We start from the raw sequence: 20,523 nt of genomic DNA on the forward strand, positions 1-20,523 counted from the left end.
ATTGCTTTTGGCTGTTTTCCAATGTCTTGTGCTGCTAGCTGATGCCACCTACACCACACCAGGGCCTGAGTGACCGGCTGGGGCCACTTACACCACATCAGGGCCTGTTGCTCTGGCTGAGGCCACTTACACCACACCAGGGCCTGTGGCTGCTGGCTGAGGCCACTTACACCACACCAGGGCCTGTGGCTGCTGGCTGAGGCCACCTACACCACACCAGGGCCTTAGTTGCTATTGAGGCCAATTACACCACACCAGGGTATGTGGCTCTTGCTCAGGCCACTTACACCACACCAGGGCCTTAGTTGCTATTGAGGCCAATTACACCACACCAGGGCCTGTGGCACTGGCTGAGGCCACTTACACCACACCAGGGCCTGTGGCTGCTGGCTCAGGCCACTTACACCACACAAGGGCCTGTGGCTGCTGGCTGAGGCCACCTACACCACACCAGGGCCTGTGGCTGCTGGCTGAGGCCACTTACAACACACCAGGGCCTGTGGCTCTTGCTCAGGCCACTCATATCACACCAGGCCCTGTGCTTCTGGCCGAGGCCATCTTCACCAAACCAGGCCCTGTGCTGCTTGCTGTGGCCATGTACAACACACCAGGCCCTGTGCTGGTTCCTGAGGCCATCTTCAACAATCCAGGGCCTGTGCTGTTGGGTAAATGCTAAACTGAGCCTTTGGGTTAGGGTATTATGCAAACATGCAGGTATGGTTATAGGATTGTCTTCGTAACTTCAGGTACTTGCCACCTAATCACTTGAATCCATAAATTGAGACATTGTGCTGGGGCCAGCAGCTTACGGCCATACCACCCTGAGCACGCCCGACCTCGTCTGATCTCGGAAGCTAAGCAGGGCTGGGCTTGGTTAGTACTTGGATGGGAGACTGCCTGGGAATACCTGGTGCTGTAAGCCTTTCATTTTCATGTCATTGAACCGCTTTTGATCCAGAGAAGGGGTGTATTAAAAGACCAAAAGCAGCTGCCCATTAATAAGGGCACATTAATCACATTGCTTTTGGCTCTTTTCCAATGTCTTGTGCTGCTAGCTTATGCCACCTACACCACACCAGGGCCTGAGTGACCGGCTGGGGCCACTTACACCACATCAGGGGCTGTGGCTCTGGCTGAGTCCAGTTACACCACACCAGGGCCTGTGGGTTCTGGCTGAGGCGACTTACACCACACCAGGGCCTGTGGCTGCTGGCTGAGGCCACTTACACCACACCAGGGCCTGTGGCTCTTGCTCAGGCCACTCACATCACACCAGGCCCTGCGCTTCTGGCCGAGGCCATCTTCACCAAACCAGGCCCTGTGCTGCTAGCTGTGGCCATGTACAACACACCAGGCCCTGTGCTGGTTCCTGAGGCCATCTTCAACAATCCAGGGCCTGTGCTGTTGGATAAATGCTAAACTGAGCCTTTGGGTTAGGGTATTATGCAAACATGAAGGTAGGGTTATAGGATTGTCTTCGTAACTTCAGGTACTTGCCACCTAATCACCTGAATCCATAAATTGAGACATTGTGCTGGGGCCAGCAGCTTACGGCCAGCAGCTTACGGCCATACCACCCTGAGCACGCCTGACCTCGTCTGATCTCGGAAGCTGAGCAGGGCTGGGCTTGGTTAGTACTTGGATGGGAGACTGCCTGGGAATACCTGGTGCTGTAAGCTTTTCATTTTCATGTCATTGAACCGCTTTTGATCCAGAGAAGGGGTGTATTAAAAGACCAAAATCAGCTGCCCATTAATGAGGGCACATTAACGACATTGCTTTTGGCTCTTTTCCAATGTCTTGTGCTGCTAGCTGATGCCACCTACACCACACCAGGGCCTGAGTGACCGGCTGGGGCCACTTACACCACGTCAGGGCCTGTGGCTCTGGCTGAGGCCACTTACACCACACCAGGGCCTGTGGCTGCTGGCTTAGGCCACCTACACCACACCAGGGCCTTAGTTGCTATTGAGGCCAATTACACCACACCATGGTCTGTGGCTCTTGCTCAGGCCACTTACACCACACCAGGGCCTGTGGCTGCTGGCTGAGGCCACTTACACCACACCAGGGCCTGTGGCGGCTGGCTGAGGCCACCTACATCACACCAGGGCCTGAGTAACCGGCTGGGGCCACTTACACCACATCAGGGCCTGTGGCTCTGGCTGAGGCCAGTTACACCACAACAGGGCCTGTGGCTGCTGCCTGAGGCCACATACACCACACCAGGGCCTTAGTTGCTATTGAGGCCAATTACACCACACCAGGGTCTGTGGCTCTTGCTCAGGCCACTCACATCACACCAGGCCCTGCGCTTCTGGCCACTTACACCACACCAGGGCCTTATTTGCTATTGAGGCCACTTACACCACACCAGGGCCTGTGGCTCTTGCTCAGGCCACTTACACCACACCAGGGCCTGTGGCTCTTGCTGAGGCCACTTAGACCACACCAGGGCCTGTGGCTGCTGGCTGAGGCCACTTACACCACACCAGGGCCTGTGGCTGCTGGCTGATGCAACCTACACCACACAAGGGCCTGAGTGACCGGCTGGGGCCACTTACACCACATCAGGGCCTGTGGCTCTGGCTGAGGCCACTTTCACCACACCAGGGCCTGTGGCTGCTGGCTGAGGCCACCTACACCACACCAGGGCATTAGTTGCTATTGAGGCCAATTACACCACACCAGGGTCTGTGGCTCTTGCTCAGGCCACTTACACCACACCAGGGCCTGTGGCTCTTGCTCAGGCCACTTACACCACACCAGGGCCTGTGGCTGCTGGCTGAGGCCACCTACACCACACCAGGGCATTAGTTGCTATTGAGGCCAATTACACCACACCAGGGTCTGTGGCTCTTGCTCAGGCCACTTACACCACACCAGGGCCTGTGGCTCTTGCTCAGGCCACTTACACCACACCAGGGCCTGTGGCACTGGCTGAGGCCACTTACACCACACCAGGGCCTGTGGCTGCTGGCTGAGACCACTTACACCTCACCAGGGCCTGTGGCTGCTGGCTGAGGCCACTTACACCACACCAGGGCCTGTGGCTGGTGGCTGAGGCCACCTACACCACACCAGGGCCTGTGGCTGCTGGCTGAGGCGACTTACACCACACCAGGGCCCTTTTGCTGCTGGCTGAGGCCACTTACACCACACCAGTGCCTGTGGCTTCTGTCTGAGGCGACTTACACCACACCAGGGCCTGTGGCTGCTGGCTGAGGCCAATTACACCACACCAGGGTCTGTGGCTCTTGCTCAAGCCACTTACACCACACCAGGGCCTGTGGCACTGGCTGAGGCCACTTACACCACACCAGGGCCTGAGTGACCGGCTGGGGCCACTTACACCACATCAGGGCCCGTGGCTCTGGCTGAGGCCACTTACACCACACCAGGGCCTGTGGCTGCTGGCTGAGGCCACCTACACCACACCAGGGCCTGTGGCTGCTGGCTGAGGCCACTTACACCACACCAGTGCCTGTGGCTGCTGGCTGATTCCACTTACACCACACCAGGGCCTGTGGCTCTTGCTCAGGCCACTCATATCACACCAGGCCCTGTGCTTCTGGCTGAGGCCATCTTCACCAAACCAGGCCCTGTGCTGCTTGCTGTGGCCATGTACAACACACCAGGCCCTGTGCTGGTTCCTGAGGCCATCTTCAACAATCCAGGGCCTGTGCTGTTGGATAAATGCCAAACTGAGCCTTTGGGTTAGGGTATTATGCAAACATGCAGGTATGGTTATAGGATTGTCTTCGTAACTTCAGGTACTTGCCACCTAATCACTTGAATCCATAAATTGAGACATTGTGCTGGGGCCAGCAGCTTACGGCCATACCACCCTAAGCACCCCCGACCGGGTCTGATCTCGGAAGCTAAGCAGGGCTGGGCTTGGTTAGTACTTGGATGGGAGACTGCCTGGGAATACCTGGTGCTGTAAGCCTTTCATTTTCATGTCATTGAACCGCTTTTGATCCAGAGAAGGGGTGTATTAAAAGACCAAAAGCAGCTCCCCATTAATGAGGGCACATTAACGACATTGCTTTTGGCTCTTTTCCAATGTCTTGTGCTGCTAGCTGATGCCACCTACACCACACCAGGGCCTGAGTGACCGGCTGGGGCCACTTACACCACATCAGGGCCTGTTGCTCTGGCTGAGGCCAGTTACACCACAACAGGGCCTGTGGCTGCTGGCTGAGGCCACATACACCACACCAGGGCCTTAGTTGCTATTGAGGCCATTTACACCACACCAGGGTCTGTGGCTCTTGCTCAGGCCACTTACACCACACCAGGGCCTGTGGCACTGGCTCAGGCCGCTTAGACCACACCAGGGCCTGTGGCTGCTGGCTGAGGCGACTTACACCACACCAGGGCCTGTGGCTCTTGCTCAGGCCACTTACACCACACCAGGGCCTGTGGCTCTTGCTCAGGCCACTCACATCACACCAGGCCCTGCTCTTCTGGCCGAGGCCATCTTCACCAAACCAGGCCCTGTGCTGCTAGCTGTGGCCATGTACAACACACCAGGCCCTGTGCTGGTTCCTGAGGCCATCTTCAACAATCCAGGGCCTGTGCTGTTGGATAAATGCTAAACTGAGCCTTTGGGTTAGGGTATTATGCAAACATGCAGGTATGGTTATAGGATTGTCTTCGTAACTTCAGGTACTTGCCACCTAATCACTTGAATCCATAAATTGAGACATTGTGCTGGGGCCAGTAGCTTACGGCTATACCACCCTGAGCACGCCCGACCTAGTCTGATCTCGGAAGCTAAGCAGGGCTGGGCTTGGTTAGTACTTGGATGGGAGACTGCCTGGGAATACCTGGTGCTGTAAGCCTTTCATTTTCATGTCATTGAACCGCTTTTGATCCAGAGAAGGGGTGTATTAAAAGACCAAAAGCAGCTGCCCATTAATGAGGGCACATTAACGACATTGCTTTTGGCTGTTTTCCAATGTCTTGTGCTGCTAGCTGATGCCACTTACACCACACCAGGGCCTGTGGCTGCTGGCTGATGCCACTTACACCACACCAGGGCCTGTGGCTGCTGGCTGAGGCCACCTACACCACACCAGGGCCTTAGTTGCTATTGAGGCCAATTACACCACACCAGGGTCTGTGGCTCTTGCTCAGGCCACTTACACCACACCAGGGCCTGTGGCACTGGCTGAGGCCACTTACACCACACCAGGGCCTGTGGCTGCTGGCTGAGGCCACCTACACCACACCAGGGCCTTAGTTGCTATTGAGGCCAATTACACCACACAAGGGCCTGTGGCTGCTGGCTGAGGCCACCTACACCACACCAGGGCCTGTGGCTGCTGGCTGAGGCCACTTACAACACACCAGGGCCTGTGGCTGCTGGCTGAGGCCACCTACACCACACCAGGGCCTGTGGCTGCTGGCTGAGGCCACTTACAACACACCAGGGTCTGTGGCTCTTGCTCAGGCCACTCATATCACACCAGGCCCTGTGCTTCTGGCCGAGGCCATCTTCACCAAACCAGGCCCTGTGCTGCTTGCTGTGGCCATGTACAACACACCAGGCCTTGTGCTGGTTCCTGACGCCATCTTCAACAATCCAGGGCCTGTGCTGTTGGATAAATGCCAAACTGAGCCTTTGGGTTAGGGTATTATGCAAACATGCAGTTATGGTTATAGGATTGTCTTCGTAACTTCAGGTACTTGCCACCTAATCACTTGAATCCATAAATTGAGACATTGTGCTGGGGCCAGCAGCTTACGGCCATACCACCCTGAGCACGCCCGACCTCGTCTGATCTCGGAAGCTAAGCAGGGCTGGGCTTGGTTAGTACTTGGATGGGAGACTGCCTGGGAATACCTGGTTCTGTAAGCCTTTCATTTTCATGTCATTGAACCGCTTTTGATCCAGAGAAGGGGTGTATTAAAAGACCAAAAGCAGCTGCCCATTAATGAGGGCACATTAACGACATTGCTTTTGGCTGTTTTCCAATGTCTTGTGCTGCTAGCTGATGCCACCTACACCACACCAGGGCCTTAGTTGCTATTGAGGCCAATTACACCACACCAGGGTCTTTGGCTCTTGCTCAGGCCACTTACACCACACCAGGGCCTGTGGCACTGGCTGAGGCCACTTACACCACACCAGGGCCTGTGGCTGCTGGCTGAGGCCACTTACACCACACCAGGGACTTATTTGCTATTGAGGCCACTTACACCACACCAGGGCCTGTGGCTCTTGCTCAGGCCACTTACACCACACCAGGGCCTGTGGCTCTTGCTCAGGCCACTCATATCACACCAGGACCTGCGCTTCTGGCCGAGGCCATCTTCACCAAACCAGGCCCTGTGCTGCTAGCTGTGGCCATGTACAACACACCAGGCCCTGTGCTGGTTCCTGAGGCCATCTTCAACAATCCAGGGCCTGTGCTGTTGGATAAATGCTAAACTGAGCCTTTGGGTTAGGGTATTATGCAAACATGAAGGTAGGGTTATAGGATTGTCTTCGTAACTTCAGGTACTTGCCACCTAATCACCTGAATCCATAAATTGAGACATTGTGCTGGGGCCAGCACCTTACGGCCATACCACCCTGAGCACGCCCGACCTCGTCTGATCTCGGAAGCTGAGCAGGGCTGGGCTTGGTTAGTACTTGGATGGGAGACTGCCTGGGAATACCTGGTGCTGTAAGCCTTTCATTTTCATGTCATTGAACCGCTTTTGATCCAGAGAAGGGGTGTATTAAAAGACCAAAAGCAGCTGCCCATTAATGAGGGCACATTAACGACATTGCTTTTGGCTGTTTTCCAATGTCTTGTGCTGCTAGCTGGTGCCACCTACACCACACCAGGGCCTGAGTGACCGGCTGGGGCCACTTACACCACATCAGGGCCTGTGGCTCTGGCTGAGGCCACTTACACCACACCAGGGCCTGTGGCTGCTGGCTGAGGCCACTTACACCACACCAGGGCCTGTGGCTGCTGGCTGAGGCCACTTACACCACACCAGGGCCTTAGTTGCTATTGAGGCCAATTACACCACACCATGGTCTGTGGCTCTTGCTCAGGCCACTTACATCACACCAGGGCCTGTGGCACTGGCTGAGGCCACTTACACCACACCAGGGCCTGTGGCTGCTGGCTGAGGCCACTTACACCACACCAGGGCTTGTGGCTGCTGGCTGAGGCCACTTACACCACACCAGGGCCTGTGGCTCTTGCTCAGGCCACTTACACCACGCCAGGGCCTGTGGCTCTTGCTCAGGCCACTTACACCACACCAGGGCCTGTGGCTCTTGCTCAGGCCACTCATATCACACCAGGGCCTGTGCTTCTGACTGAGGCCACTTAGACCACACCAGGGCCTGTGGCTGCTGGCTGAGGCCACTTACACCACACCAGGGCCTGTGGCTGCTGGCTGAGGCCATCTACACCACACCAGGGCCTGTGGCTGCTGGCTGAGGCGACTTACACCACACCAGGGCCCTTTTGCTGCTGGCTGAGGCCACTTACACCACACCAGTGCCTGTGGCTTCTGGCTGAGGCGACTTACACCACACCAGGGCCTGTGGCTGCTGGCTGAGGCCACTTACACCACACCAGGGCCTGTGGCTGCTGGCTTAGGCCACTTATACCACACCAGGGCCTGTGGCTGCTGGCTGAGGCCACCTACACCACACCAGGGCATTAGTTGCTATTGAGGCCAATTACACCACACCAGGGTCTGTGGCTCTTGCTCAGGCCACTTACACCACACCAGGGCCTGTGGCTATTGCTCAGGCCACTTACACCACACCAGGGCCTGTGGCTGCTGGCTGAGGCCACTTACACCACACCAGGGCCTGTGGCTGCTGGCTGAGGCCACCTACACCACACCAGGGCCTGTGGCTGCTGGCTGAGGCGACTTACACCACACCAGGGCCCTTTTGCTGCTGGCTGAGGCCACTTACACCACACCAGTGCCTGTGGCTTCTGGCTGAGGCGACTTACACCACACCAGGGCCTGTGGCTGCTGGCTGACGCCACTTACACCACACCAAGACCTGTGGCTCTTGCTCAGGCCACTCACATCACACCAGGCCCTGCGCTTCTGGCCGAGGCCATCTTCACCAAACCAGGCCCTGTGCTGCTTGCTGTGGCCATGTAAAACACACCAGGTCCTGTGCTGGTTCTTGAGGCCATCTTCAACAATCCAGGGCCTGTGCTGTTGGATAAATGCCAAACTGAGCCTTTTGGTTAGGGTATTATGCAAACATGCAGGTATGGTTATAGGATTGTCTTCGTAACTTCAGGTACTTGCCACCTAATCACTTGAATCCATAAATTGAGACATTGTGCTGGAGCCAGCAGCTTACGGCCATACCACCCTGAGCACGCCCGACCTCGTCTGATCTCGGAAGCTAAGCAGGGCTGGGCTTGGTTAGTACTTGGATGGGAGACTGCCTTGGAATACCTGGTGCTGTAAGCCTTTGATTTTCATGTCATTGAACCGCTTTTGATCCAGAGAAGGGGTGTATTAAAAGACCAAAAGCAGCTGCCCATTAATGAGGGCACATTAACGACATTGCTTTTGGCTGTTTTCCAATGTCTTGTGCTGCTAGCTGATGCCACCTACACCACACCAGGGCCTGTGGCTGCTGGCTGAGGCCACCTACACCACACCAGGGCCTTAGTTGCTATTGAGGCCAATTACACCACACCAGGGTCTGTGGCTCTTGCTCAGGCCACTTACACCACACCAGGGCCTGTGGCACTGGCTGAGGCCACTTACACCACACCAGGGCCTTAGTTGCTATTGAGGCCAATTACACCACACAAGGGCCTGTGGCTGCTGGCTGAGGCCACCTACACCACACCAGGGCCTGTGGCTGCTGGCTGAGGCCACTTACACCACACCAAGGCCTGTGGCTCTTGCTCAGGCCACTCACATCACACCAGGCCCTGCGCTTCTGGCCGAGGCCATCTTCACCAAACCAGGCCCTGTGCTCCTTGCTGTGGCCATGTACAACACACCAGGCCCTGTGCTGGTTCCTGAGGCCATCTTCAACAATCCAGGGCCTGTGCTGTTGGATAAATGCCAAACTGAGCCTTTGGGTTAGGGTATTATGCAAACATGCAGGTATGGTCATAGCATTGTCTTCGTAACTTCAGGTACTTGCCACCTAATCACTTGAATCCATAAATTGAGACATTGTGCTGGGGCCAACAGCTTACGGCCATACCACCCTGAGCACGCCCGACCTCGTCTGATCTCGGAAGCTAAGCAGGGCTGGGCTTGGTTAGTACTTGGATGGGAGACTGCCTGGGAATACCTGGTGCTGTAAGCCTTTGATTTTCATGTCATTGAACCGCTTTTGATCCAGAGAAGGGGTGTATTAAAAGACCAAAAGCAGCTGCCCATTAATGAGGGCACATTAACGACACTGCTTTTGGCTCTTTTCCAATGTCTTGTGCTGCTAGCTGATGCAACCTACACCACACAAGGGCCTGAGTGACCGGCTGGGGCCACTTACACCACATCAGGGCCTGTGGCTCTGGCTGAGGCCACTTTCACCACACCAGGGCCTGTGGCTGCTGGCTGAGGCCACCTACACCACACCAGGGCATTAGTTGCTATTGAGGCCAATTACACCACACCAGGGTCTGTGGCTCTTGCTCAGGCCACTTACACCACACCAGGGCCTGTGGCTCTTGCTCAGGCCACTTACACCACACCAGGGCCTGTGGCTGCTGGCTTAGGCCACCTACACCACACCAGGGCATTAGTTGCTATTGAGGCCAATTACACCACACCAGGGTCTGTGGCTCTTGCTCAGGCCACTTACACCACACCAGGGCCTGTGGCTCTTGCTCAGGCCACTTACACCACACCAGGGCCTGTGGCACTGGCTGAGGCCACTTACACCACACCAGGGCCTGTGGCTGCTGGCTGAGGCCACTTACACCACACCAGGGCCTGTGGCTGCTGGCTGAGGCCACTTACACCACACCAGGGCCTGTGGCTGGTGGCTGAGGCCACCTACACCACACCAGGGCCTGTGGCTGCTGGCTGAGGCGACTTACACCACACCAGGGCCCTTTTGCTGCTGGCTGAGGCCACTTACACCACACCAGTGCCTGTGGCTTCTGTCTGAGGCGACTTACACCACACCAGGGCCTGTGGCTGCTGGCTGAGGCCACTTACACCACACCAGGGCCTGTGGCTGCTGGCTGAGGCCACTTACACCACACCAGGGCCTGTGGCTGCTGGCTGAGGCCACCTACACCACACCAGGGCCTGTGGCTGCTGGCTGAGGCGACTTACACCACACCAGGGCCCTTTTGCTGCTGGCTGAGGCCACCTACACCACACCAGGGCCTGTGGCTTCTGGCTGAGGCGACTTACACCACACCAGGGCCTGTGGCTGCTGGCTGAGGCCACTTACACCACACCAAGGCCTGTGGCTCTTGCTCAGGCCACTCACATCACACCAGGGCCTGTGCTGCTAGCTGAGGCCACTTACACCAAACCAGGGCCTGTGGCTGCTTGCTGAGGCCATCTTCACCAAACCAGGCCCTGTGCTGCTTGCTGTGGCCATGTAAAACACACCAGGTCCTGTGCTGGTTCTTGAGGCCATCTTCAACAATCCAGGGCCTGTGCTGTTGGATAAATGCCAAACTGAGCCTTTTGGTTAGGGTATTATGCAAACATGCAGGTATGGTTATAGGATTGTCTTCGTAACTTCAGGTACTTGCCACCTAATCACTTGAATCCATAAATTGAGACATTGTGCTGGGGCCAGCAGCTTACGGCCATACCACCCTGAGCACGCCCGACCTCGTCTGATCTCGGAAGCTAAGCAGGGCTGGGCTTGGTTAGTACTTGGATGGGAGACTGCCTGGGAATACCTGGTGCTGTAAGCCTTTCATTTTCATGTCATTGAACCGCTTTTGATCCAGAGAAGGGGTGTATTAAAAGACCAGAAGCAGCTCCCCATTAATGAGGGCACATTAACGACATTGCTTTTGGCTGTTTTCCAATGTCTTGTGCTGCTAGCTGATGCCACCTACACCACACCAGGGCCTGAGTGACTGGCTGGGGCCACTTACACCACATCAGGGCCTGTTGCTCTGGCTGAGGCCACTTACACCACACCAGGGCCTGTGGCTGCTGGCTGAGGCCACTTACACCACACCAGGGCCTGTGGCTGCTGGCTGAGGCCACCTACACCACACCAGGGCCTTAGTTGCTATTGAGGCCAATTACACCACACCAGGGTATGTGGCTCTTGCTCAGGCCACTTACACCACACCAGGGCCTTAGTTGCTATTGAGGCCAATTACACCACACCAGGGCCTGTGGCACTGGCTGAGGCCACTTACACCACACCAGGGCCTGTGGCTGCTGGCTCAGGCCACTTACACCACACAAGGGCCTGTGGCTGCTGGCTGAGGCCACCTACACCACACCAGGGCCTGTGGCTGCTGGCTGAGGCCACTTACAACACACCAGGGCCTGTGGCTCTTGCTCAGGCCACTCATATCACACCAGGCCCTGTGCTTCTGGCCGAGGCCATCTTCACCAAACCAGGCCCTGTGCTGCTTGCTGTGGCCATGTACAACACACCAGGCCCTGTGCTGGTTCCTGAGGCCATCTTCAACAATCCAGGGCCTGTGCTGTTGGGTAAATGCCAAACTGAGCCTTTGGGTTAGGGTATTATGCAAACATGCAGGTATGGTTATAGGATTATCTTCGTAACTTCAGGTACTTGCCACCTAATCACTTGAATCCATAAATTGAGACATTGTGCTGGAGCCAGCAGCTTACGGCCATACCACCCTGAGCACGCCCGACCTCGTCTGATCTCGGAAGCTAAGCAGGGCTGGGCTTGGTTAGTACTTGGATGGGAGACTGCCTGGGAATACCTGGTGCTGTAAGCCTTTCATGTCATTGAACCGCTTTTGATCCAGAGAAGGGGTGTATTAAAAGACCAAAAGCAGCTGCCCATTAATGAGGGTACATTAACGACATTGCTTTTGGCTGTTTTCCAATGTCTTGTGCTGCTAGCTGATGCCACCTACACCACACCAGGGCCTTAGTTGCTATTGAGGCCAATTACACCACACCAGGGTCTTTGGCTCTTGCTCAGGCCACTTACACCACACCAGGGCCTGTGGCACTGGCTGAGGCCACTTACACCACACCAGGGCCTTATTTGCTATTGAGGCCACTTACACCACACCAGGGCCTGTGGCTCTTGCTCAGGCCACTTACACCACACCAGGGCCTGTGGCTCTTGCTCAGGCCACTCACATCACACCAGGCCCTGCGCTTCTGGCCGAGGCCATCTTCACCAAACCAGGCCCTGTGCTGCTAGCTGTGGCCATGTACAACACACCAGGCCCTGTGCTGGTTCCTGAGGCCATCTTCAACAATCCAGGGCCTGTGCTGTTGGATAAATGCTAAACTGAGCCTTTGGGTTAGGGTATTATGCAAACATGAAGGTAGGGTTATAGGATTGTCTTCGTAACTTCAGGTACTTGCCACCTAATCACCTGAATCCATAAATTGAGACATTGTGCTGGGGCCAGCAGCTTACGGCCATACCACCCTGAGCACGCCCGACCTCGTCTGATCTCGGAAGCTGAGCAGGGCTGGGCTTGGTTAGTACTTGGATGGGAGACTGCCTGGGAATACCTGGTGCTGTAAGCCTTTCATGTCATTGAACCACTTTTGATCCAGAGAAGGGGTGTATTAAAAGACCAAAAGCAGCTGCCCATTAATGAGGGCACATTAACGACATTGCTTTTGGCTGTTTTCCAATGTCTTGTGCTGCTAGCTGATGCCACCTACACCACACCAGGGCCTGAGTGACCGGCTGGGGCCACTTACACCACATCAGGGCCTGTGGCTCTGGCTGAGGCCACTTACACCACACCAGGGCCTGTGGCTGCTGGCTGAGGCCACTTACACCACACCAGGGCCTGTGGCTGCTGGCTGAGGCCACTTACACCACACCAGGGCCTTAGTTGCTATTGAGGCCAATTACACCACACCATGGTCTGTGGCTCTTGCTCAGGCCACTTACACCACACCAGGGCCTGTGGCTCTTGCTCAGGCCACTTACACCACACCAGGGCCTGTGGCTGCTGGCTGAGGCCACCTACACCACACCAGGGCATTAGTTGCTATTGAGGCCAATTACACCACACCAGGGTCTGTGGCTCTTGCTCAGGCCACTTACACCACACCAGGGCCTGTGGCTCTTGCTCAGGCCACTTACACCACACCAGGGCCTGTGGCACTGGCTGAGGCCACTTACACCACACCAGGGCCTGTGGCTGCTGGCTGAGACCACTTACACCTCACCAGGGCCTGTGGCTGCTGGCTGAGGCCACTTACACCACACCAGGGCCTGTGGCTGGTGGCTGAGGCCACCTACACCACACCAGGGCCTGTGGCTGCTGGCTGAGGCGACTTACACCACACCAGGGCCCTTTTGCTGCTGGCTGAGGCCACTTACACCACACCAGTGCCTGTGGCTTCTGTCTGAGGCGACTTACACCACACCAGGGCCTGTGGCTGCTGGCTGAGGCCAATTACACCACACCAGGGTCTGTGGCTCTTGCTCAAGCCACTTACACCACACCAGGGCCTGTGGCACTGGCTGAGGCCACTTACACCACACCAGGGCCTGAGTGACTGGCTGGGGCCACTTACACCACATCAGGGCCCGTGGCTCTGGCTGAGGCCACTTACACCACACCAGGGCCTGTGGCTGCTGGCTGAGGCCACCTACACCACACCAGGGCCTGTGGCTGCTGGCTGAGGCCACTTACACCACACCAGTGCCTGTGGCTGCTGGCTGATTCCACTTACACCACACCAGGGCCTGTGGCTCTTGCTCAGGCCACTCATATCACACCAGGCCCTGTGCTTCTGGCTGAGGCCATCTTCACCAAACCAGGCCCTGTGCTGCTTGCTGTGGCCATGTACAACACACCAGGCCCTGTGCTGGTTCCTGAGGCCATCTTCAACAATCCAGGGCCTGTGCTGTTGGATAAATGCCAAACTGAGCCTTTGGGTTAGGGTATTATGCAAACATGCAGGTATGGTTATAGGATTGTCTTCGTAACTTCAGGTACTTGCCACCTAATCACTTGAATCCATAAATTGAGACATTGTGCTGGGGCCAGCAGCTTACGGCCATACCACCCTAAGCACCCCCGACCGGGTCTGATCTCGGAAGCTAAGCAGGGCTGGGCTTGGTTAGTACTTGGATGGGAGACTGCCTGGGAATACCTGGTGCTGTAAGCCTTTCATTTTCATGTCATTGAACCGCTTTTGATCCAGAGAAGGGGTGTATTAAAAGACCAAAAGCAGCTCCCCATTAATGAGGGCACATTAACGACATTGCTTTTGGCTCTTTTCCAATGTCTTGTGCTGCTAGCTGATGCCACCTACACCACACCAGGGCCTGAGTGACCGGCTGGGGCCACTTACACCACATCAGGGCCTGTTGCTCTGGCTGAGGCCAGTTACACCACAACAGGGCCTGTGGCTGCTGGCTGAGGCCACATACACCACACCAGGGCCTTAGTTGCTATTGAGGCCATTTACACCACACCAGGGTCTGTGGCTCTTGCTCAGGCCACTTACACCACACCAGGGCCTGTGGCACTGGCTCAGGCCGCTTAGACCACACCAGGGCCTGTGGCTGCTGGCTGAGGCGACTTACACCACACCAGGGCCTGTGGCTCTTGCTCAGGCCACTTACACCACACCAGGGCCTGTGGCTCTTGCTCAGGCCACTCACATCACACCAGGCCCTGCTCTTCTGGCCGAGGCCATCTTCACCAAACCAGGCCCTGTGCTGCTAGCTGTGGCCATGTACAACACACCAGGCCCTGTGCTGGTTCCTGAGGCCATCTTCAACAATCCAGGGCCTGTGCTGTTGGATAAATGCTAAACTGAGCCTTTGGGTTAGGGTATTATGCAAACATGCAGGTATGGTTATAGGATTGTCTTCGTAACTTCAGGTACTTGCCACCTAATCACTTGAATCCATAAATTGAGACATTGTGCTGGGGCCAGCAGCTTACGGCTATACCACCCTGAGCACGCCCGACCTAGTCTGATCTCGGAAGCTAAGCAGGGCTGGGCTTGGTTAGTACTTGGATGGGAGACTGCCTGGGAATACCTGGTGCTGTAAGCCTTTCATTTTCATGTCATTGAACCGCTTTTGATCCAGAGAAGGGGTGTATTAAAAGACCAAAAGCAGCTGCCCATTAATGAGGGCACATTAACGACATTGCTTTTGGCTGTTTTCCAATGTCTTGTGCTGCTAGCTGATGCCACTTACACCACACCAGGGCCTGTGGCTGCTGGCTGATGCCACTTACACCACACCAGGGCCTGTGGCTGCTGGCTGAGGCCACCTACACCACACCAGGGCCTTAGTTGCTATTGAGGCCAATTACACCACACCAGGGTCTGTGGCTCTTGCTCAGGCCACTTACACCACACCAGGGCCTGTGGCACTGGCTGAGGCCACTTACACCACACCAGGGCCTGTGGCTGCTGGCTGAGGCCACCTACACCACACCAGGGCCTTAGTTGCTATTGAGGCCAATTACACCACACAAGGGCCTGTGGCTGCTGGCTGAGGCCACCTACACCACACCAGGGCCTGTGGCTGCTGGCTGAGGCCACTTACAACACACCAGGGCCTGTGGCTGCTGGCTGAGGCCACCTACACCACACCAGGGCCTGTGGCTGCTGGCTGAGGCCACTTACAACACACCAGGGTCTGTGGCTCTTGCTCAGGCCACTCATATCACACCAGGCCCTGTGCTTCTGGCCGAGGCCATCTTCACCAAACCAGGCCCTGTGCTGCTTGCTGTGGCCATGTACAACACACCAGGCCTTGTGCTGGTTCCTGACGCCATCTTCAACAATCCAGGGCCTGTGCTGTTGGATAAATGCCAAACTGAGCCTTTGGGTTAGGGTATTATGCAAACATGCAGTTATGGTTATAGGATTGTCTTCGTAACTTCAGGTACTTGCCACCTAATCACTTGAATCCATAAATTGAGACATTGTGCTGGGGCCAGCAGCTTACGGCCATACCACCCTGAGCACGCCCGACCTCGTCTGATCTCGGAAGCTAAGCAGGGCTGGGCTTGGTTAGTACTTGGATGGGAGACTGCCTGGGAATACCTGGTTCTGTAAGCCTTTCATTTTCATGTCATTGAACCGCTTTTGATCCAGAGAAGGGGTGTATTAAAAGACCAAAAGCAGCTGCCCATTAATGAGGGCACATTAACGACATTGCTTTTGGCTGTTTTCCAATGTCTTGTGCTGCTAGCTGATGCCACCTACACCACACCAGGGCCTTAGTTGCTATTGAGGCCAATTACACCACACCAGGGTCTTTGGCTCTTGCTCAGGCCACTTACACCACACCAGGGCCTGTGGCACTGGCTGAGGCCACTTACACCACACCAGGGCCTGTGGCTGCTGGCTGAGGCCACTTACACCACACCAGGGACTTATTTGCTATTGAGGCCACTTACACCACACCAGGGCCTGTGGCTCTTGCTCAGGCCACTTACACCACACCAGGGCCTGTGGCTCTTGCTCAGGCCACTCATATCACACCAGGACCTGCGCTTCTGGCCGAGGCCATCTTCACCAAACCAGGCCCTGTGCTGCTAGCTGTGGCCATGTACAACACACCAGGCCCTGTGCTGGTTCCTGAGGCCATCTTCAACAATCCAGGGCCTGTGCTGTTGGATAAATGCTAAACTGAGCCTTTGGGTTAGGGTATTATGCAAACATGAAGGTAGGGTTATAGGATTGTCTTCGTAACTTCAGGTACTTGCCACCTAATCACCTGAATCCATAAATTGAGACATTGTGCTGGGGCCAGCACCTTACGGCCATACCACCCTGAGCACGCCCGACCTCGTCTGATCTCGGAAGCTGAGCAGGGCTGGGCTTGGTTAGTACTTGGATGGGAGACTGCCTGGGAATACCTGGTGCTGTAAGCCTTTCATTTTCATGTCATTGAACCGCTTTTGATCCAGAGAAGGGGTGTATTAAAAGACCAAAAGCAGCTGCCCATTAATGAGGGCACATTAACGACATTGCTTTTGGCTGTTTTCCAATGTCTTGTGCTGCTAGCTGGTGCCACCTACACCACACCAGGGCCTGAGTGACCGGCTGGGGCCACTTACACCACATCAGGGCCTGTGGCTCTGGCTGAGGCCACTTACACCACACCAGGGCCTGTGGCTGCTGGCTGAGGCCACTTACACCACACCAGGGCCTGTGGCTGCTGGCTGAGGCCACTTACACCACACCAGGGCCTTAGTTGCTATTGAGGCCAATTACACCACACCATGGTCTGTGGCTCTTGCTCAGGCCACTTACATCACACCAGGGCCTGTGGCACTGGCTGAGGCCACTTACACCACACCAGGGCCTGTGGCTGCTGGCTGAGGCCACTTACACCACACCAGGGCTTGTGGCTGCTGGCTGAGGCCACTTACACCACACCAGGGCCTGTGGCTCTTGCTCAGGCCACTTACACCACGCCAGGGCCTGTGGCTCTTGCTCAGGCCACTTACACCACACCAGGGCCTGTGGCTCTTGCTCAGGCCACTCATATCACACCAGGGCCTGTGCTTCTGACTGAGGCCACTTAGACCACACCAGGGCCTGTGGCTGCTGGCTGAGGCCACTTACACCACACCAGGGCCTGTGGCTGCTGGCTGAGGCCATCTACACCACACCAGGGCCTGTGGCTGCTGGCTGAGGCGACTTACACCACACCAGGGCCCTTTTGCTGCTGGCTGAGGCCACTTACACCACACCAGTGCCTGTGGCTTCTGGCTGAGGCGACTTACACCACACCAGGGCCTGTGGCTGCTGGCTGAGGCCACTTACACCACACCAGGGCCTGTGGCTGCTGGCTTAGGCCACTTATACCACACCAGGGCCTGTGGCTGCTGGCTGAGGCCACCTACACCACACCAGGGCATTAGTTGCTATTGAGGCCAATTACACCACACCAGGGTCTGTGGCTCTTGCTCAGGCCACTTACACCACACCAGGGCCTGTGGCTATTGCTCAGGCCACTTACACCACACCAGGGCCTGTGGCTGCTGGCTGAGGCCACTTACACCACACCAGGGCCTGTGGCTGCTGGCTGAGGCCACCTACACCACACCAGGGCCTGTGGCTGCTGGCTGAGGCGACTTACACCACACCAGGGCCCTTTTGCTGCTGGCTGAGGCCACTTACACCACACCAGTGCCTGTGGCTTCTGGCTGAGGCGACTTACACCACACCAGGGCCTGTGGCTGCTGGCTGACGCCACTTACACCACACCAAGACCTGTGGCTCTTGCTCAGGCCACTCACATCACACCAGGCCCTGCGCTTCTGGCCGAGGCCATCTTCACCAAACCAGGCCCTGTGCTGCTTGCTGTGGCCATGTAAAACACACCAGGTCCTGTGCTGGTTCTTGAGGCCATCTTCAACAATCCAGGGCCTGTGCTGTTGGATAAATGCCAAACTGAGCCTTTTGGTTAGGGTATTATGCAAACATGCAGGTATGGTTATAGGATTGTCTTCGTAACTTCAGGTACTTGCCACCTAATCACTTGAATCCATAAATTGAGACATTGTGCTGGAGCCAGCAGCTTACGGCCATACCACCCTGAGCACGCCCGACCTCGTCTGATCTCGGAAGCTAAGCAGGGCTGGGCTTGGTTAGTACTTGGATGGGAGACTGCCTTGGAATACCTGGTGCTGTAAGCCTTTGATTTTCATGTCATTGAACCGCTTTTGATCCAGAGAAGGGGTGTATTAAAAGACCAAAAGCAGCTGCCCATTAATGAGGGCACATTAACGACATTGCTTTTGGCTGTTTTCCAATGTCTTGTGCTGCTAGCTGATGCCACCTACACCACACCAGGGCCTGTGGCTGCTGGCTGAGGCCACCTACACCACACCAGGGCCTTAGTTGCTATTGAGGCCAATTACACCACACCAGGGTCTGTGGCTCTTGCTCAGGCCACTTACACCACACCAGGGCCTGTGGCACTGGCTGAGGCCACTTACACCACACCAGGGCCTTAGTTGCTATTGAGGCCAATTACACCACACAAGGGCCTGTGGCTGCTGGCTGAGGCCACCTACACCACACCAGGGCCTGTGGCTGCTGGCTGAGGCCACTTACACCACACCAAGGCCTGTGGCTCTTGCTCAGGCCACTCACATCACACCAGGCCCTGCGCTTCTGGCCGAGGCCATCTTCACCAAACCAGGCCCTGTGCTCCTTGCTGTGGCCATGTACAACACACCAGGCCCTGTGCTGGTTCCTGAGGCCATCTTCAACAATCCAGGGCCTGTGCTGTTGGATAAATGCCAAACTGAGCCTTTGGGTTAGGGTATTATGCAAACATGCAGGTATGGTCATAGCATTGTCTTCGTAACTTCAGGTACTTGCCACCTAATCACTTGAATCCATAAATTGAGACATTGTGCTGAGGCCAACAGCTTACGGCCATACCACCCTGAGCACGCCCGACCTCGTCTGATCTCGGAAGCTAAGCAGGGCTGGGCTTGGTTAGTACTTGGATGGGAGACTGCCTGGGAATACCTGGTGCTGTAAGCCTTTGATTTTCATGTCATTGAACCGCTTTTGATCCAGAGAAGGGGTGTATTAAAAGACCAAAAGCAGCTGCCCATTAATGAGGGCACATTAACGACACTGCTTTTGGCTCTTTTCCAATGTCTTGTGCTGCTAGCTGATGCAACCTACACCACACAAGGGCCTGAGTGACCGGCTGGGGCCACTTACACCACATCAGGGCCTGTGGCTCTGGCTGAGGCCACTTTCACCACACCAGGGCCTGTGGCTGCTGGCTGAGGCCACCTACACCACACCAGGGCATTAGTTGCTATTGAGGCCAATTACACCACACCAGGGTCTGTGGCTCTTGCTCAGGCCACTTACACCACACCAGGGCCTGTGGCTCTTGCTCAGGCCACTTACACCACACCAGGGCCTGTGGCTGCTGGCTTAGGCCACCTACACCACACCAGGGCATTAGTTGCTATTGAGGCCAATTACACCACACCAGGGTCTGTGGCTCTTGCTCAGGCCACTTACACCACACCAGGGCCTGTGGCTCTTGCTCAGGCCACTTACACCACACCAGGGCCTGTGGCACTGGCTGAGGCCACTTACACCACACCAGGGCCTGTGGCTGCTGGCTGAGGCCACTTACACCACACCAGGGCCTGTGGCTGCTGGCTGAGGCCACTTACACCACACCAGGGCCTGTGGCTGGTGGCTGAGGCCACCTACACCACACCAGGGCCTGTGGCTGCTGGCTGAGGCGACTTACACCACACCAGGGCCCTTTTGCTGCTGGCTGAGGCCACTTACACCACACCAGTGCCTGTGGCTTCTGTCTGAGGCGACTTACACCACACCAGGGCCTGTGGCTGCTGGCTGAGGCCACTTACACCACACCAGGGC

The 20,523-nt window shown here is 56.2% G+C and overlaps 7 non-coding genes and 10 pseudogenes across 7 annotated transcripts; all 17 read left to right on the forward strand.

Moving 5' to 3' along the window:
* Window positions 1–803: 803 nt before the first annotated feature.
* On the forward strand, window positions 804–922 carry LOC147328814 (5S ribosomal RNA). Its single transcript, XR_015129274.1, has one exon. It is a non-coding gene; the product is annotated as a 5S ribosomal RNA (ribosomal RNA).
* Window positions 923–1,560: 638 nt separating this feature from the next.
* LOC147328815 (5S ribosomal RNA) lies at window positions 1,561–1,679 on the forward strand (annotated as a pseudogene).
* A 2,151-nt stretch (window positions 1,680–3,830) lies between these two features.
* LOC147328816 (5S ribosomal RNA) lies at window positions 3,831–3,949 on the forward strand (annotated as a pseudogene).
* A 779-nt stretch (window positions 3,950–4,728) lies between these two features.
* LOC147328817 (5S ribosomal RNA) lies at window positions 4,729–4,847 on the forward strand (annotated as a pseudogene).
* A 900-nt stretch (window positions 4,848–5,747) lies between these two features.
* LOC147328818 (5S ribosomal RNA) lies at window positions 5,748–5,866 on the forward strand (annotated as a pseudogene).
* Window positions 5,867–6,565: 699 nt separating this feature from the next.
* LOC147328819 (5S ribosomal RNA) lies at window positions 6,566–6,684 on the forward strand (annotated as a pseudogene).
* Window positions 6,685–8,338: 1,654 nt separating this feature from the next.
* On the forward strand, window positions 8,339–8,457 carry LOC147328820 (5S ribosomal RNA). Its single transcript, XR_015129740.1, has one exon. It is a non-coding gene; the product is annotated as a 5S ribosomal RNA (ribosomal RNA).
* A 740-nt stretch (window positions 8,458–9,197) lies between these two features.
* LOC147328821 (5S ribosomal RNA) lies at window positions 9,198–9,316 on the forward strand. Its single transcript, XR_015129275.1, has one exon. It is a non-coding gene; the product is annotated as a 5S ribosomal RNA (ribosomal RNA).
* A 1,457-nt stretch (window positions 9,317–10,773) lies between these two features.
* On the forward strand, window positions 10,774–10,892 carry LOC147328822 (5S ribosomal RNA). The gene has a single exon (XR_015129276.1). It is a non-coding gene; the product is annotated as a 5S ribosomal RNA (ribosomal RNA).
* Window positions 10,893–11,790: 898 nt separating this feature from the next.
* LOC147328823 (5S ribosomal RNA) lies at window positions 11,791–11,909 on the forward strand. Its single transcript, XR_015129277.1, has one exon. It is a non-coding gene; the product is annotated as a 5S ribosomal RNA (ribosomal RNA).
* A 653-nt stretch (window positions 11,910–12,562) lies between these two features.
* LOC147328824 (5S ribosomal RNA) lies at window positions 12,563–12,681 on the forward strand (annotated as a pseudogene).
* A 1,486-nt stretch (window positions 12,682–14,167) lies between these two features.
* Window positions 14,168–14,286, forward strand: LOC147328825 (5S ribosomal RNA; annotated as a pseudogene).
* A 779-nt stretch (window positions 14,287–15,065) lies between these two features.
* On the forward strand, window positions 15,066–15,184 carry LOC147328826 (5S ribosomal RNA; annotated as a pseudogene).
* A 900-nt stretch (window positions 15,185–16,084) lies between these two features.
* LOC147328827 (5S ribosomal RNA) lies at window positions 16,085–16,203 on the forward strand (annotated as a pseudogene).
* A 699-nt stretch (window positions 16,204–16,902) lies between these two features.
* On the forward strand, window positions 16,903–17,021 carry LOC147328828 (5S ribosomal RNA; annotated as a pseudogene).
* A 1,654-nt stretch (window positions 17,022–18,675) lies between these two features.
* Window positions 18,676–18,794, forward strand: LOC147328829 (5S ribosomal RNA). Its single transcript, XR_015129741.1, has one exon. It is a non-coding gene; the product is annotated as a 5S ribosomal RNA (ribosomal RNA).
* A 740-nt stretch (window positions 18,795–19,534) lies between these two features.
* On the forward strand, window positions 19,535–19,653 carry LOC147328830 (5S ribosomal RNA). The gene has a single exon (XR_015129278.1). It is a non-coding gene; the product is annotated as a 5S ribosomal RNA (ribosomal RNA).
* Window positions 19,654–20,523: the final 870 nt, after the last annotated feature.

Source organism: Aulonocara sp. 'chitande type north' Nkhata Bay, linkage group LG5, assembly GCF_057382095.1.
Source record: "Aulonocara sp. 'chitande type north' Nkhata Bay isolate Kocher_YH1m ecotype deep benthic linkage group LG5, A_spYH_male_GT1.1, whole genome shotgun sequence".
Lineage (NCBI taxonomy): Eukaryota > Metazoa > Chordata > Actinopteri > Cichliformes > Cichlidae > Aulonocara > Aulonocara sp. 'chitande type north' Nkhata Bay.